Consider the following 14352-nt stretch of genomic DNA (forward strand, 5'->3'; position numbering starts at 1 on the left):
CTTGTGAAGGCATAACTGCATGACCAGATATGCCCATATGGTGTCTAAGTCCATTCTTAGACATTAAAAAGTGCACGGAGAAGCCATGCTAAGTACATGGGATGGGAGCTTGTCACTACGAGTTCCACAGCACTATGATGGCTTCACCGAATTCCAAGAGGTTTGGTACCAAACATCTCAGATTACTGAGCTCACACAGATGACAGTGTTGTATTCATTAATAAATGCACTCAGAGGCAGGTTCCCCCTGCAAACCTACCACTAGTATGTGCCTGACCGGTCTGCACCGGCTTGCCATCTCTAGACATTTCTCTGACCTTCTGAGGTGGGAGCCTTTTGCTCTTGTGGGTAAGAAACAAAGCCTGCTCTGGGTGGAAGTGCGTCACACCTACCCCTAAGCAGGACCAGCATAGACCAGCAGTGAGCCTCAAAGGCTTCTTGCCCTGCTGACCAGGGCCTTCTAGGTAGTGTAGATGCCTGACCCCCTGACCAAGACCCACTTTTGGTGGCAAGGTCAGCGGGAAAATTAGTAAACAAGAGAGGTGTGTCCCCTCTCAGCTAGGGCCACATCTAAGGTCACCTGAGCTGAAGTGACCCACTCCTTTGAAAATACTCGGCATTGTTTTGGAGGATTCCAGCCAATATAGTTAGGGGTATGCCCCCTCCACAGAGGGAGCGGACATACATAGGATATAGTCACCCTAAAGATGAGTAACCCATTGGGTACTACCTTCTAACCCCTGCAATGCCCCTAAACTGAGTATTTAGGGGCACCCCTGAACCTTAATCCTCAGATTACTGATGACCTACGAAGATGAGGACAAAGAAAAGCCATGCAGCAACAAATACTGAAGACACCAACTGACATGGCCCCAGCCCTATCGGCTTGTCTGCAGTCCTCAAAGACCTTGCGACATATGTGCGACTCGTCCCACAGCCCAGCAACCTCCACAACCCTGGGAGGACTGCCTGCCTTCTAAAAAGACTCCTGATCTCCCGTGGACAGTGGTCCTGTCCAGAAGAAAACTAAGTTTAAAAACCAAAGCTCTGCCTGTGGAACCACAAAGTCGATCACCTCGGCACTCAATGTCCATGGCCAGACTCCAAGAGGCCCACCAGTCCAGAAAAGGTTCCCCAGTGATCCTGAGCAAGCACCCCTTGTGGGTTGTCCCCGGCAGGACTCCACGTCAACGCCTGCAGCCTCTGCACATTGACCCCCCCCCAACCACGACGGCAACGGTAAGCTGACTTTTGATGCCAAAAGGACACCCCTGCACCCAGAGCCCCAGATCACCCTAACTAACATTGGGGACCCTTGGGGACCCAAGGTTAGTTAGGGTGATCAACGCTTGGGTTACATCCCCGCTCCTTGAGTATACCTTTAGAGTCTGGAACCGCAGGCCCACGGGGGGTGGATTGGATTTTGAGAGCTGGAACCGGTTACCAGGCTCTATTCCATCCCTGGACCTGAGAGACCCGCAGGCCTATTGGGCAGTGTATTGTTTACCTTTTTTCGTCCTTGTATCCGCCGTCAATTCGGCACGGGTTGGTAACGTGACTCCTTGTACCTTTCAGATAGGGTCAGCCACAGAATTTGAAAACGACTCATGATTGGTGATGTGATTGGAACACACCAGACGAATCTAATTGGGGCGACCGTGAGCCTTCTGACACGTCGCTCCTATCGTACCTGTCCAGCCAGGCTTGGCGGCAGGTTAGGTCAGTAATTGTCCTACTTGACCACCTTTGACCACATTGACACTTGCCATGTCTAACACGCTATGTCCATCATAGGTTGCCTTCCCCACAGTCCTGATGAAGACTCGCAGCCAAGGTTCAAATACCTGAGGGCACAGTCGAGTTGAAACGTCGACGCCTTCCCTTGACCAAGACCTGTACCTTCTACCCACCACACAATGACATTGGATTGTGCATTTCATGCAATTTGAATAATTTACAGATTACTTGTAAACTTTCCTTGGACAGGCTTGCTTGAACTGATCTTTAATATCAGTTTTTTTTAAATGTGTTAAATTGTTCATTTCTTATTCTTTAGTTCACCGTCCCACCTTCGAACACCACTACTCTTTTTACCTCTTCCCCTCCTTTTGCGCGCAACCTATGTGAAGTACGCCAACAATTAAGTTGTTTATTAAATATCTTGAAATCTATCAGATATTGTGGCATTGGTTTGTATATGTGGTCTACATAAAAGTTTGGATGCATAATTTTGTATATGTACCACATTGTCTCATTTGTGTTATTCAGTAACTTTATTGCACTATTCTAGGCAATAACTATTCTATAATTAAACGAATTTCGGTCACGAACCATTGTTCTTATTCCAGCACTGTGCCCAGGTCCAGGGTGACTTTCAGGGCTACCCCATTATCAATAATAGTCCTCTCGTACGATGACATTGTATTGATTGAAAAAAGCACTGAGGCTTCTTTTGATATTGAAAAACAGTGATATTGCGAAACGTATTTTACTGCTACAAAGTATCTTTGGTTCTACGTCAGACCCCGTTGTTACCCTTGCCACGCCTGAGGAATACAAGATTTTTAGAGCGGACGACCCAGAATGGAGGGGTGCGGCTTGGCCATTTGTTATAAGAAAAAGTGAGAGCTACGCAGGGGGATTTTACCTTCTGGGGAGGCGGTGAGGTTCCCAATTTTAGCATTCGCTTTTTGGACCACTTTACTTTGGGAGGCTCCTTAATCTACAGGCCCCCTGGTCTGGTGAGACCTTTCATACAAGCATGTTGGAACGCCATAGCTCCCAGGGCGCTGAGATTCTCCCACTACATTGTATTAGGGGATCTCAATATTCATTTTGATCAGGCTGAGGCTAAGGACTCGTGTGATTTCCTGGATATTCTACATTTGGCCCAGCTGGGCAGGCGGGTTAGTCTCCCTACCCATCAGTCTGGCCATATATTGGACCCAATTTGCACCAACTTCCCCATTTTGATCAGAGACCCATGCCCGGTTTCTTGGTCTGACCACTTAGTGACATACTTCTCGTGAGAAGTGACGAATGTCGAGCCCTTGGAGCATTCATTTTGCAAACCTGCCTTTTGCAAAATTGCCCCTTGTGCGATCAACCAAGTCCTGGAAACCTCTAGACCTATCCTCTCGGGTGACCTTGAGGACTGACTTGATGGTTTTACCAGCTGGGTCTCTAAGGCAGTTGGCATACTCGCCCCGCAGTGCTCTCCTAGGTTGCCTAGGGAATCTCCTTTTAAACCTTGGTTCAGCCCTGAGCTTAAAGCACTCAAACACAAATTTAAGATTCTTGAGCGAGCTTGGCATCGCAGTGATTACTGTCCCACAGCCAAGCTCAGAATCAAACAGGAAGTCTATTATGAGGCCATAACTTTCACCAAAAAGCAATTCTACTCAAACCGTATTGCATCTGCTAAAAACAACGTTAAGGAAATGTTTGCGATTGTTCAGAGCTTTACGTCTCCTTCAGCTCAAGCTAGCACGTCATATTCCTCAGTTACCTGGTGCGACACTCTCTCGAATATCTTCTTGGATACGATCCGCACTATTATGGTGGTTTTCTCGCCCGGTGACAATGGAACCGAGGCAACTGTTTTGCCTTCACCTGTTGGGGTCGAACAGCTCTTGGATGCTTTTAAGCCTGTGGACTTGCCTAACTCTCTTAAAATTCTTAAGAGTTTAAAATCTGGCTCACCCTCTGACCCTTGCCCTGCTAGACTGCTAGCAGCAGCAGCAGAGAAGATTAACATAGAGGTGAACCGCATTATTAATCTGTCCCTCCAGACAGCCAGTGTCCCAGTGGCCTAGAAGCAGGCCAACATTTTGCCATCTTTAAAGAAGCCATCACTAGACCCTCTCAATCCAGGGAACTATCGGCCCATTTCCCTCTTACCTTGACTGGCCATGGTGTGCGAGAAGGTTTTCAACAAACAACTCACCACGTTTGTTGAGAGGGAGGGCATTCTGCATTCGGCACAGTCAGGGTTCCTGGCTTCCCACAGCACCAAATCAGTCCTGGTGGAGGTTGTGGGGTCCATCCGGGGGTGTCTGGACGCTGGCGGGAGGGCAGCATTAATTCTGCTTGATCTCTCGGCTGCATTCAACACGGTCCCACACTCTCGTCTCCTTTCGCAACTTACCGGGATTGGTGTGTTGGGTACTGCCTGGAATTGGCTTAGGTCCTTCTTAGAAGGCCGGGCCCAGCAGATTTGGATTCTTCCGTCCACCTCCTCTCTACAGTCTGTGACCACTGGAGTTCCCCTGGGGCCTTCCCTTAGCCCCCTTCTCTTTAACATTTATGTGACACCTTTAGTCTATCTGGCCGAGAGCCTGGGGGCCAAGGTGACGGCCTACTCCAATGACACCCAGCTGCTCTTTACTTGGGACGATAACGACAATTCAGTCTCCTCGATTCACCACTGTCTCTCTTCCATTTTTAAATGGCTAGCTGCTACACAATTAAAGTGTAATGAGGTGAAGTCAGAGATTCTTCTCTTTGGAAAATTCCTTCCTAACTTGCGGGAATCTCTTTGGCCTCCTGAGTTCCCCTTGCCCACCTCTGTAGGGAAGCTTGCCAAGAATTTGGGGGTGTGGTTTGATGAGATCCTTTCCTTCTTAATCCATATCAAGAAGCTGGCCGGCAATTGTTTTGGTCTCCTCAAGTATCTGAGGAAGTTCTTCCCTCTCCTTCCCCAGGCAGCGAGAGAAACGGTCACCTGTGCACTCATTCTGTCCCAGCTAGAGTATGCTAATGCTCTCTACATTGGCATAACAGGCTACTTGCTGAAAAATCTCCACGTGGTCCAAAATGCGGCTGCCAGACTTCATTTGGGTATCTCTGCCAGGAATAGCATGGGACATCACCTGCACTCACTACACTGGCTCCCCTTGACGGAACGGGTGAAGTACAAATGATTGGTTTGGCCCCCCGCGCTCTTCATGGCCTCGGCCCATTCTATCTATAATAACAGTTCTCTTTCTATGTTCCATCTAGACAGTCTCTTCACCTTGCTCAGGTCCCCCGATTCAAATACAAGAGGCTTGGAGGCAGTTCGTTGGCAAGGAAGGCCGCTGTTGCTTGGAACGCGCTGCCCCTTGCCTTACACAATATTCAGCAGTATTTAACCCCTTCCATGCTGCCGTCAGCCATTGGCCGACGGCAGCACTACCTCGCTGGTGCTGCTGTCGGCCAATAGCCGACGTGGCCCCGCCCGTTTTGCGGAAGTGCCGCACTTCTGCAAAATCGGCGGCGCAGCCAACAGATTAAGAAAAACTGAAAACACATCTTTTCGCTTAAACAGACACCCTCACCCTTTCCTGCATTGCGCCGGGACACTCATAAGTATCCACGCGGGCTACAAATCAAAATAACATGACATAAATAAATATACTAAAGGTAATATTTTTTACAAACTATTGGTCTCTGATTTATTCATTGTGTGTGTGTGTAATCATTTCTTGCCTGTGTGTACAACAAATGCTTAGCACTGTCCTCTGATAAACCAACTGATCGCCCACAATACCACAAAAGAGAGCATTGGTATTATCTACTTTAGCCTCTGTAAATCATCTGAGGATCCTCTGGATTCTGTGCACACAATGCCTTACTTTGGTATAGTATATACAGAGCCGGCTTCCTACAGTAACAACAAATCCTCTGTTAAAGTTCTGTTTGACATTACTATTTTAGAAATGCCCCTTTTAGAAAGTGGGCATTTCTCTGCTCCAACAGATCTGTGTGTCTGCAGTCTGCCTCCAATGCACGTCTGGGGCGGGTGACAGCTACACTTCACGCATTCTCTCTAGACAGCTACAAACTGAGGAAGTTTAGGTATATCTGAGTACTCATATGTATTTTGATGGCTCTTCTTGGGCATGAAGGGAGGAAGGGACTGACACTTACACTTGAATAGGCAATGTCCTTTCCCCACACAAAGAGCTGATTACCCACTATGTTAACACTATTTTTATTCATTAATGTGTGACTAATTAAAACCATTATGTTATGTTATGTTAAACTCTTTTATATAGCGCTCGAATCACCGGGGGGCATCTCAGCGCTTTACTCAGAGACCGGATGGGGTGGGCAGCATAAAAGCGGAGGAAGACTTAGAACAGGAATGCCTTAAGTTGTTTTCTGAAAGCCGAGTATGCGGATATTTCTCGCAGAAATGCTGGGAGGCTATTCCAGTATTTGGGGGCGAGATAGGAGAAAGCCAAGCCCCCTGATCTGTGGAGTCTAATGCAAGGTACCTGAAGAAATTGCTGCGTGCTTGACCTCAGAGAGCGGCTTGGTACATACTTTTTTAGTTTATTTTGAAGATACACGGGACCCTGACCCTGAAGGGCACAGAAAGTGAGACAACAAATAAAGCTCTTTGTTTTATCGGCAGCCAGTGTAGTTTCCTGAGCAACGGATGAGAGGGGGAGCCTGCTGGCATGTTCAGGACCAGCCTGGCTGCCGTATTCTGGATTACCTGCAGTTTCTTCAGAGATGTGATTCCAACTTCTGCCAATAAGGCATTCCCGTAGTCTATGCGGCTCATGACTAAGGCTTGGGTCAAGGTTCTCCGGTGCTCCATGGGGATGAAAGGTAAAATTTTACGGAGCAATCTGAGCCTATAGTAGCAAGTCCCTGATACTGAGGCTACATGATCTTGCATGGATAAGGAGAGGTTTAGCTTCACACGCAAGTTGTTGATGCATTGCTTGGGCATTGGCGACGGGCCCAATTGAGAAGGCCACCAGTCATTAGACCAGACAGCTGTGCCTTTCCCTAGAAGCATGACTTCCGTCTCGCCCGGATTTAACTGTAAACAGTAGTTGGTCATCCAGTTTGATATTGCGGAAATTCCTGTGGCAAAGTGGAGTCTGTCAGCCTCGAGGTTATGGCCAATGTTAAACAGCAGCTTGGTATCGTCTGCATACGAAATAATTTCGAACCCCAGGGCTTCCACCCCCTTTTGTACCGCTTCCACCACCTTAGCCAGAGGGGCCATATAGATATTAAAAAGGGTGGGGCTAAGGCAGGAGCCCTGGGGGACGCCTTTGTCTAATGCTGTTTTCTCAGATAGGGTAGGGGCCCATAATGTCTGTTTGTGAGCGGTCCTCCAAAAAGTTTTGAGCCATTTAAGAGCCGAGCCACGGACGCCGAAGAAGCTTAGCCACTCCGCAAGCCTTGTATGGGAGATGGTATCAAAGGCCGCTGAGAGGTCAAGCAGAATCAGAACTGCTGAGCCACCAACGTCTATCGTTGTTCTCAGGGAGTCAGTCACGGATAGAAGGGCCGTTTCCGTGCTGAAACCCCGGCGGAAGCCGGACTGTGAGGGGTCCAGGATATCGTTTGATTCCAAGTAGTCGTTCAGTTGCTTATTGATCATACTTTCCAGTATTTTCCCCGAAAGAGGGAACAGGGATATAGGGCGGTAATTGCCCAATTCCAACGGGTTTGCCCTGGTTTTTTTTAAATGTTTTTTTTTAAAATGGCTTTTTTACATGACTAAGAACTATGTGATACATGTTCGCTTAAAATAAAACACTGAATACTACAACCAGAATGGAGTTTCAGGTCTATAAAAACAATGACAACTATATCATTTCATAAGTTTAATAATAGTTAAGACCTGCCCTGCACAATTACAATAAGAACGGTGTCCAAGGTTTTACAGATAAAGAGGTAAAGTGCAATGTGCTGTGTGCAAGCTAATAGGACCTCCTGCTGATAGGGCTGGGGTTTCTAACAACTTTATATATGTGCATCAGATGGTGGTGCCGTCTGGGTTGGCAGTTCCAATATCCCGGGGCCACATGACCATAGAGCTATCTGTTAGGTGCTGTTCTGGGTTCTATGGCCAGTAGTTGCTGTCCTTGCTTCAATGAGTGAAAGGCGAAAAAAGCTTGTAAATTTCCCCGGTCTGGCTAGTGTTCTTGGTATATTTTTAGTAAAGCACATGTCCGACACCTCCTTGTAGCACTTAACCCCTTTTGAATATTTTCAAAGATAACTTTTGGACCCCAAGATGGTGGCCTGAGGAAATGGGGACACCCCCCTCTCCAGTTACGAAGGTCAAAAACCTGGGGGTACTGATGGACGATACACTCTCCTTTAGACCTCAAGTTAACGCCCTGTCCTCATCAACTTACTATGTATTAAAAACAATACGAAAAGTTCTGCTTTTTCTCCCTGATGAGCATAGAAAGACAGTGGTAACGGGATTAGTGATGTCCAGGTTAGACTACTGCAACAGCTTGCTGCTGAATGCCCAACAGGAGCTGCTAAACAAACTTCAAATCCTACAGAACGCAGCTGCCCGCCTGATCACGGGCACACCTAAATTTGCTTCGGTAGCACAGGATCTGGTAAAGCTACACTGGCTACCAGTACGCAAAAGAATAGCTTTTAAGACACTCTGTGTAGTTTTCAAAGCATTAAAAGAGCTGGGCCCCCACTGCATGACCCCGCTCTTCCAGTGGTATAAACCTATAAGATCACTAAGGTCTGCCGATCAAGGACTGATTGTAGTCCCTAGAGTCAGGAAGGCTCGTTTGGGAGGAAGGAGTTTCTCCCTAGGAGCAGCTAAGGCCTGGAACGCTCTGCCACTGGCCCTCAGGCAGACTTCAGACCTGCTGCCCTTTAGGAGGGCCCTGAAGACATGGCTTTTCACACATTAATCTTCCTGTCATGCACACCAGCGGTCATACAGCGCCAGGACACAGTTTGGTAACAGTGCGCTTTATAAATGTGAAAAATAAATAAATAAATAAATAAATTTGAATGACATAGCGGGAGGAGCAGGAGATGTCATTCCTCGGTCAATTTTGGGCAGAAGAACAGCAGTTAGAGCCTGGATTTTTTTCGGTAGTTGCATAAACTGCATGAGATTACCTCCTATTGGAGAGCCCAGCCTGGATTGAAGTCTGAAATTGGCAGTGCATTAGCCTCATATAAAGAATTTTCATATGGGCCTGGTTTGAGAGCGCTTGTTTAAAGTATGACTATGCCTTCCCAGAAGATTAAAATGCATCCAGCGCCTCGGTCTGGGTGCTAGGCCGAAGACTACCTATAGCCCATTCAAAGGACGTTAATAGCACTTTTTTCCAGGAAGAGTAAGGGATTTCTTGGAGATGCACACTATGCATCCTGATTTTCAGAGTGATGTTTGCTATTGCTAGCTTTAGCTGCCAGGGAGACCCTGCTGCGTCAAAGATGGCTTTCAAATTTATTTGAGCAAGGACTCTGGGCCCTGCAAGACCCTGAGATAGAATTTTATTAGCTCCCCCAGACCCACAAGGTCAGGGCACCTGAGACCCAGCTCCAGCCTCAACCTTGTTCTTCTTGCTTGTTGGGGCATTGATCTGTGAATTTATTAAGAATGTGTCAACGGCGCCGGGGAATGCCAAGTGACCATAGTTGAGGGCCAGGATAAGTTTTGCTTTCAAGACGCTCTGCAGTTGGGCGTTGTATACGGTTGTCAAGGTGCTTCAGTAAATGGATAGCAGTGATGGCCTTTGTTCTAAGGTGCTTTAAATTGACTGCCGGTTTGGCACTTTGGAAAGCCACACTCCAAGATAGTTATAGGCTGAAGATGAAAATTGGAGGTCTCCCATCTGCCACTGAAGTTGTTTTTTGTGCGGGAATTTCCCAAGTATGACAACTTTAGTTTTGCCCTGGTTCACCTGAAGATTGTTAACTTGGTTGTAATGGTGAGGTGCTTTGAGGGCTCTCTGCAGGCCGACTCTGGTGTGATCCAGGATGGCAGTGTCGTCAGCGTACTGCAGGATGGGAAGATGCAACCTTCCCAGCAGATTAATCCCCACTGATAGTCTGAAGTCAGGGAGGGAAGAAAGGGCATCTGTGAAGTCACCCACACTTCAAAGGATCAACTGAGTATAAGTACTGGGCCCCTGACCCCACCAAATCAGAAAGTTCTGGACCTACAATTGGACTCTGTCAGAAGAACTACTGTGCTGCATCAATGACTGATACTCTGCCGAACTGCTGACCTGTAAGGCTTGCTTTTTTGCTGTGCTGCCCTGCTGGCATCTGCTCTCTAACCCTGCTGAGGAGAGCTGGACTCTTCTTTGCAACAAAAGTGATCTCCATGGGCTTTGTTGGTTTGCCTCCTGTTGCTTAGGACGCAGGGCTATTAAGGTCTCTACACCTGCTTCTGTGCCTGGTACCCTGGAAATAGACCCAGATACTTCTACCAGAGACATTGGCGCATCTCCAGTCTACGTGTAGCAGAAATGGCGCATTGACCCTCTTGCAGGAGTAGAATAGGCGCATTGCTCTCAAAACTGCTGCATCGCATCCGTAACAAACACTTTGGAACCATCGCACTGCCAGCACTGCATGGAGAAGATCGGTGCATTGCCCCTCCAGCGTGGATTAACCTGGCGCATCATCTTCTGAACCACTGTATTTGAAACTGGCGCTTCGCTCAATGGACCAGATGTATTGCCTCCACTGCGTGTAAAAAATTTCCGCAAAACCTTTACTGTGGCCTCAACATTGACGCATTGCTCGTTTGCAACCCGCACCTCGCTTTCGTGACAAAGGATGAAGGCACTTTGTTCACCAGCATGCGCGGGTCCAGGAGCTGGCCTGTGCTACATTGCGTGTCGCCTGTACTTTTGACTTTGCCCCAGTCCAGCATGACTAGATGACCGCTCGTTCAGAGGTCTAACAGTAAACCCAGCACTTTGTTACTTGTCCGCTACAGGAGTAGCTCTCACCGCTTCAACCCGCTGTGCCCACGGAGGAAGGAGACCAACACCGGCAAGGCCGCAGAGGAGGCGAGAGGCGCGGCCCCGGGACTGCGAGGTACAGCGTTAATTCCACCAGCTGTTGCCTCTTCCCGTGTGGGCCGCGCCCCCTCCCAGTGCCCGCCCCCAGCAAGGCGCATATAACCTCTCGCGGCCCCCGCTTCGCGGGAGCCGCTCGTTCAGAGGTCTAACAGTAAACCCAGCACTTTGTTACTTGTCCGCTACAGGAGTAGCTCTCACCGCTTCAACCCGCTGTGCCCACGGAGGAAGGAGACCAACACTGGCGAGGCCGCAGAGGAGGCGAGAGGCGCGGCCCCGGGACTGCGAGGTACAGCGTTAATTCCACCAGCTGTTGCCTCTTCCCGTGTGGGCCGCGCCCCCTCCCAGTGCCCGCCCCCAGCAAGGCGCATATAACCTCTCGCGGCCCCCGCTTCGCGGGAGCCGCTCGTTCAGATGTCTAACAGTAAACCCAGCACTTTGTTACTTGTCCGCTACAGGAGTAGCTCTCACCGCTTCAACCCGCTGTGCCCACGGAGGAAGGAGACCAACACCGGCGAGGCCGCAGAGGAGGCGAGAGGCGCGGCCCCGGGACTGCGAGGTACAGCGTTAATTCCACCAGCTGTTGCCTCTTCCCGTGTGGGCCGCGCCCCCTCCCAGTGCCCGCCCCCAGCAAGGCGCATAAAACCTCTCGCGGCCCCCGCTTCGCGGGAGCCGCTCGTTCAGAGGTCTAACAGTAAACCCAGCACTTTGTTACTTGTCCGCTACAGGAGTAGCTCTCACCGCTTCAACCCGCTGTGCCCACGGAGGAAGGAGACCAACACCGGCGAGGCCGCAGAGGAGGCGAGAGGCGCGGCCCCGGGACTGCGAGGTACAGCGTTAATTCTACCAGCTGTTGCCTCTTCCCGTGTGGGCCGCGCCCCCTCCCAGTGCCCGCCCCCAGCAAGGCGCATATAACCTCTCGCGGCCCCCGCTTCGCGGGAGCCGCTCGTTCAGAGGTCTAACAGTAAACCCAGCACTTTGTTACTTGTCCGCTACAGGAGTAGCTCTCACCGCTTCAACCCGCTGTGCCCACGGAGGAAGGAGACCAACACCGGCAAGGCCGCAGAGGAGGCGAGAGGCGCGGCCCCGGGACTGCGAGGTACAGCGTTAATTCCACCAGCTGTTGCCTCTTCCCGTGTGGGCCGCGCCCCCTCCCAGTGCCCGCCCCCAGCAAGGCGCATATAACCTCTCGCGGCCCCCGCTTCGCGGGAGCCGCTCGTTCAGAGGTCTAACAGTAAACCCAGCACTTTGTTACTTGTCCGCTACAGGAGTAGCTCTCACCGCTTCAACCCGCTGTGCCCACGGAGGAAGGAGACCAACACTGGCGAGGCCGCAGAGGAGGCGAGAGGCGCGGCCCCGGGACTGCGAGGTACAGCGTTAATTCCACCAGCTGTTGCCTCTTCCCGTGTGGGCCGCGCCCCCTCCCAGTGCCCGCCCCCAGCAAGGCGCATATAACCTCTCGCGGCCCCCGCTTCGCGGGAGCCGCTCGTTCAGATGTCTAACAGTAAACCCAGCACTTTGTTACTTGTCCGCTACAGGAGTAGCTCTCACCGCTTCAACCCGCTGTGCCCACGGAGGAAGGAGACCAACACCGGCGAGGCCGCAGAGGAGGCGAGAGGCGCGGCCCCGGGACTGCGAGGTACAGCGTTAATTCCACCAGCTGTTGCCTCTTCCCGTGTGGGCCGCGCCCCCTCCCAGTGCCCGCCCCCAGCAAGGCGCATAAAACCTCTCGCGGCCCCCGCTTCGCGGGAGCCGCTCGTTCAGAGGTCTAACAGTAAACCCAGCACTTTGTTACTTGTCCGCTACAGGAGTAGCTCTCACCGCTTCAACCCGCTGTGCCCACGGAGGAAGGAGACCAACACCGGCGAGGCCGCAGAGGAGGCGAGAGGCGCGGCCCCGGGACTGCGAGGTACAGCGTTAATTCTACCAGCTGTTGCCTCTTCCCGTGTGGGCCGCGCCCCCTCCCAGTGCCCGCCCCCAGCAAGGCGCATATAACCTCTCGCGGCCCCCGCTTCGCGGGAGCCGCTCGTTCAGAGGTCTAACAGTAAACCCAGCACTTTGTTACTTGTCCGCTACAGGAGTAGCTCTCACCGCTTCAACCCGCTGTGCCCACGGAGGAAGGAGACCAACACCGGCGAGGCCGCAGAGGAGGCGAGAGGCGCGGCCCCGGGACTGCGAGGTACAGCGTTAATTCCACCAGCTGTTGCCTCTTCCCGTGTGGGCCGCGCCCCCTCCCAGTGCCCCGCCCCCTCTCACCTCCTACAGTCTTAAGCAGGGACGCCATCGTGCATCGCGGGACGCGCGCGGGGCGCAGTCCGGGGCTAAGCCCGGGCAAAGGGCGGGCCCTCTACGGCCCTCCAAGGCCGCTTAAGGCCGGGCTGGGCCACCCCCTTTACGTCGGTATCAGATTCACACACCCTATCGACGTACAATCACGATCATGGCTAAATCGGGTATTGATGCCCAAATAAATGTAGAAGGTACCTCTATTCTGGGACCTTTGGACAAATTCTTCTTCAAAGCAACCGCCGAAATAGATAGAGATCTAGCCCTGGTAGAGCGTCGTATCGCACGGCGACAATCCATAGAGAAACTTAAAAATTCCATACAATATCCAGGTCTCACACTTACCCCTGAGCCTCATCCACTAAACTCGACCGTGGAAAATACTGATGATGACCCATTAAACATGGATAATGTTCCTTTACTGTTTCAATCCTATTTTTCCCCGAAAAATGGCGTACCTGTTCTATCCCCATTACATCCAGCTATTAACACAATTACTGCATCTACGGATCTTATTGATCTTGTCACTCCAAATCTGCCAAAGATCGCGGAGTTTGTTGCACCTGATATAATAGAAGTCCCTTCTTCTTTGGGGACCCAAAAGTTAACTATGTTTCAACCTCCACCTCTTGTAATAAGGTTAGACAAATCTTCACATGTCATAAATCAACCTAAAAAGAAACAGGCCATTATTCGATCACCTCCTAAAAAACGCCGAAAAAGAGCCCCAGTAAAACCGAATTGTAAAACCCAAAAACCTGCTAAGGACCTACTTACCAAGGAGCTGTTACAAATAGTAGAAGGAACATCCACCTTACCTCGGGAAACATTTACCTCTTGTGTCCCTCCTTCAATCAAAGATTTTGTGGACGCAATGGAACACCTTATTAAGGCCCTATTAATTCCAATACTCGAGAGAGTGAAGAGAATAGGTAGTCAGGTGGATACCCTTTTAGGAACCTTCACTCAAAATCAAGCAGGTAAAAGGGCCCAAGATGTTGTGTCAAATTTAAAGAATGGAGACAAAACCGATAACATAATAAAAACTACTATGGCCACAATAGATCCCACAATTTCTATAGGTGGAGAGAAAACGTCCAATAAAGAAAAAATGACCCCGGCCCAAAAAAATACGAAGGACATGTGATCTGTAATTCAAAAAACAAGCCAACAAACAGATTCAACAAAGAAGAGGGCAGCAAATCAAAATCTAATTCCCCCCACGAAAGCGCCTCATAATACCCAGGAGCAAACG

This window comes from Lissotriton helveticus, chromosome 1_1 (assembly GCF_964261635.1).
Source record: "Lissotriton helveticus chromosome 1_1, aLisHel1.1, whole genome shotgun sequence".
NCBI classification, from domain to species: domain Eukaryota; kingdom Metazoa; phylum Chordata; class Amphibia; order Caudata; family Salamandridae; genus Lissotriton; species Lissotriton helveticus.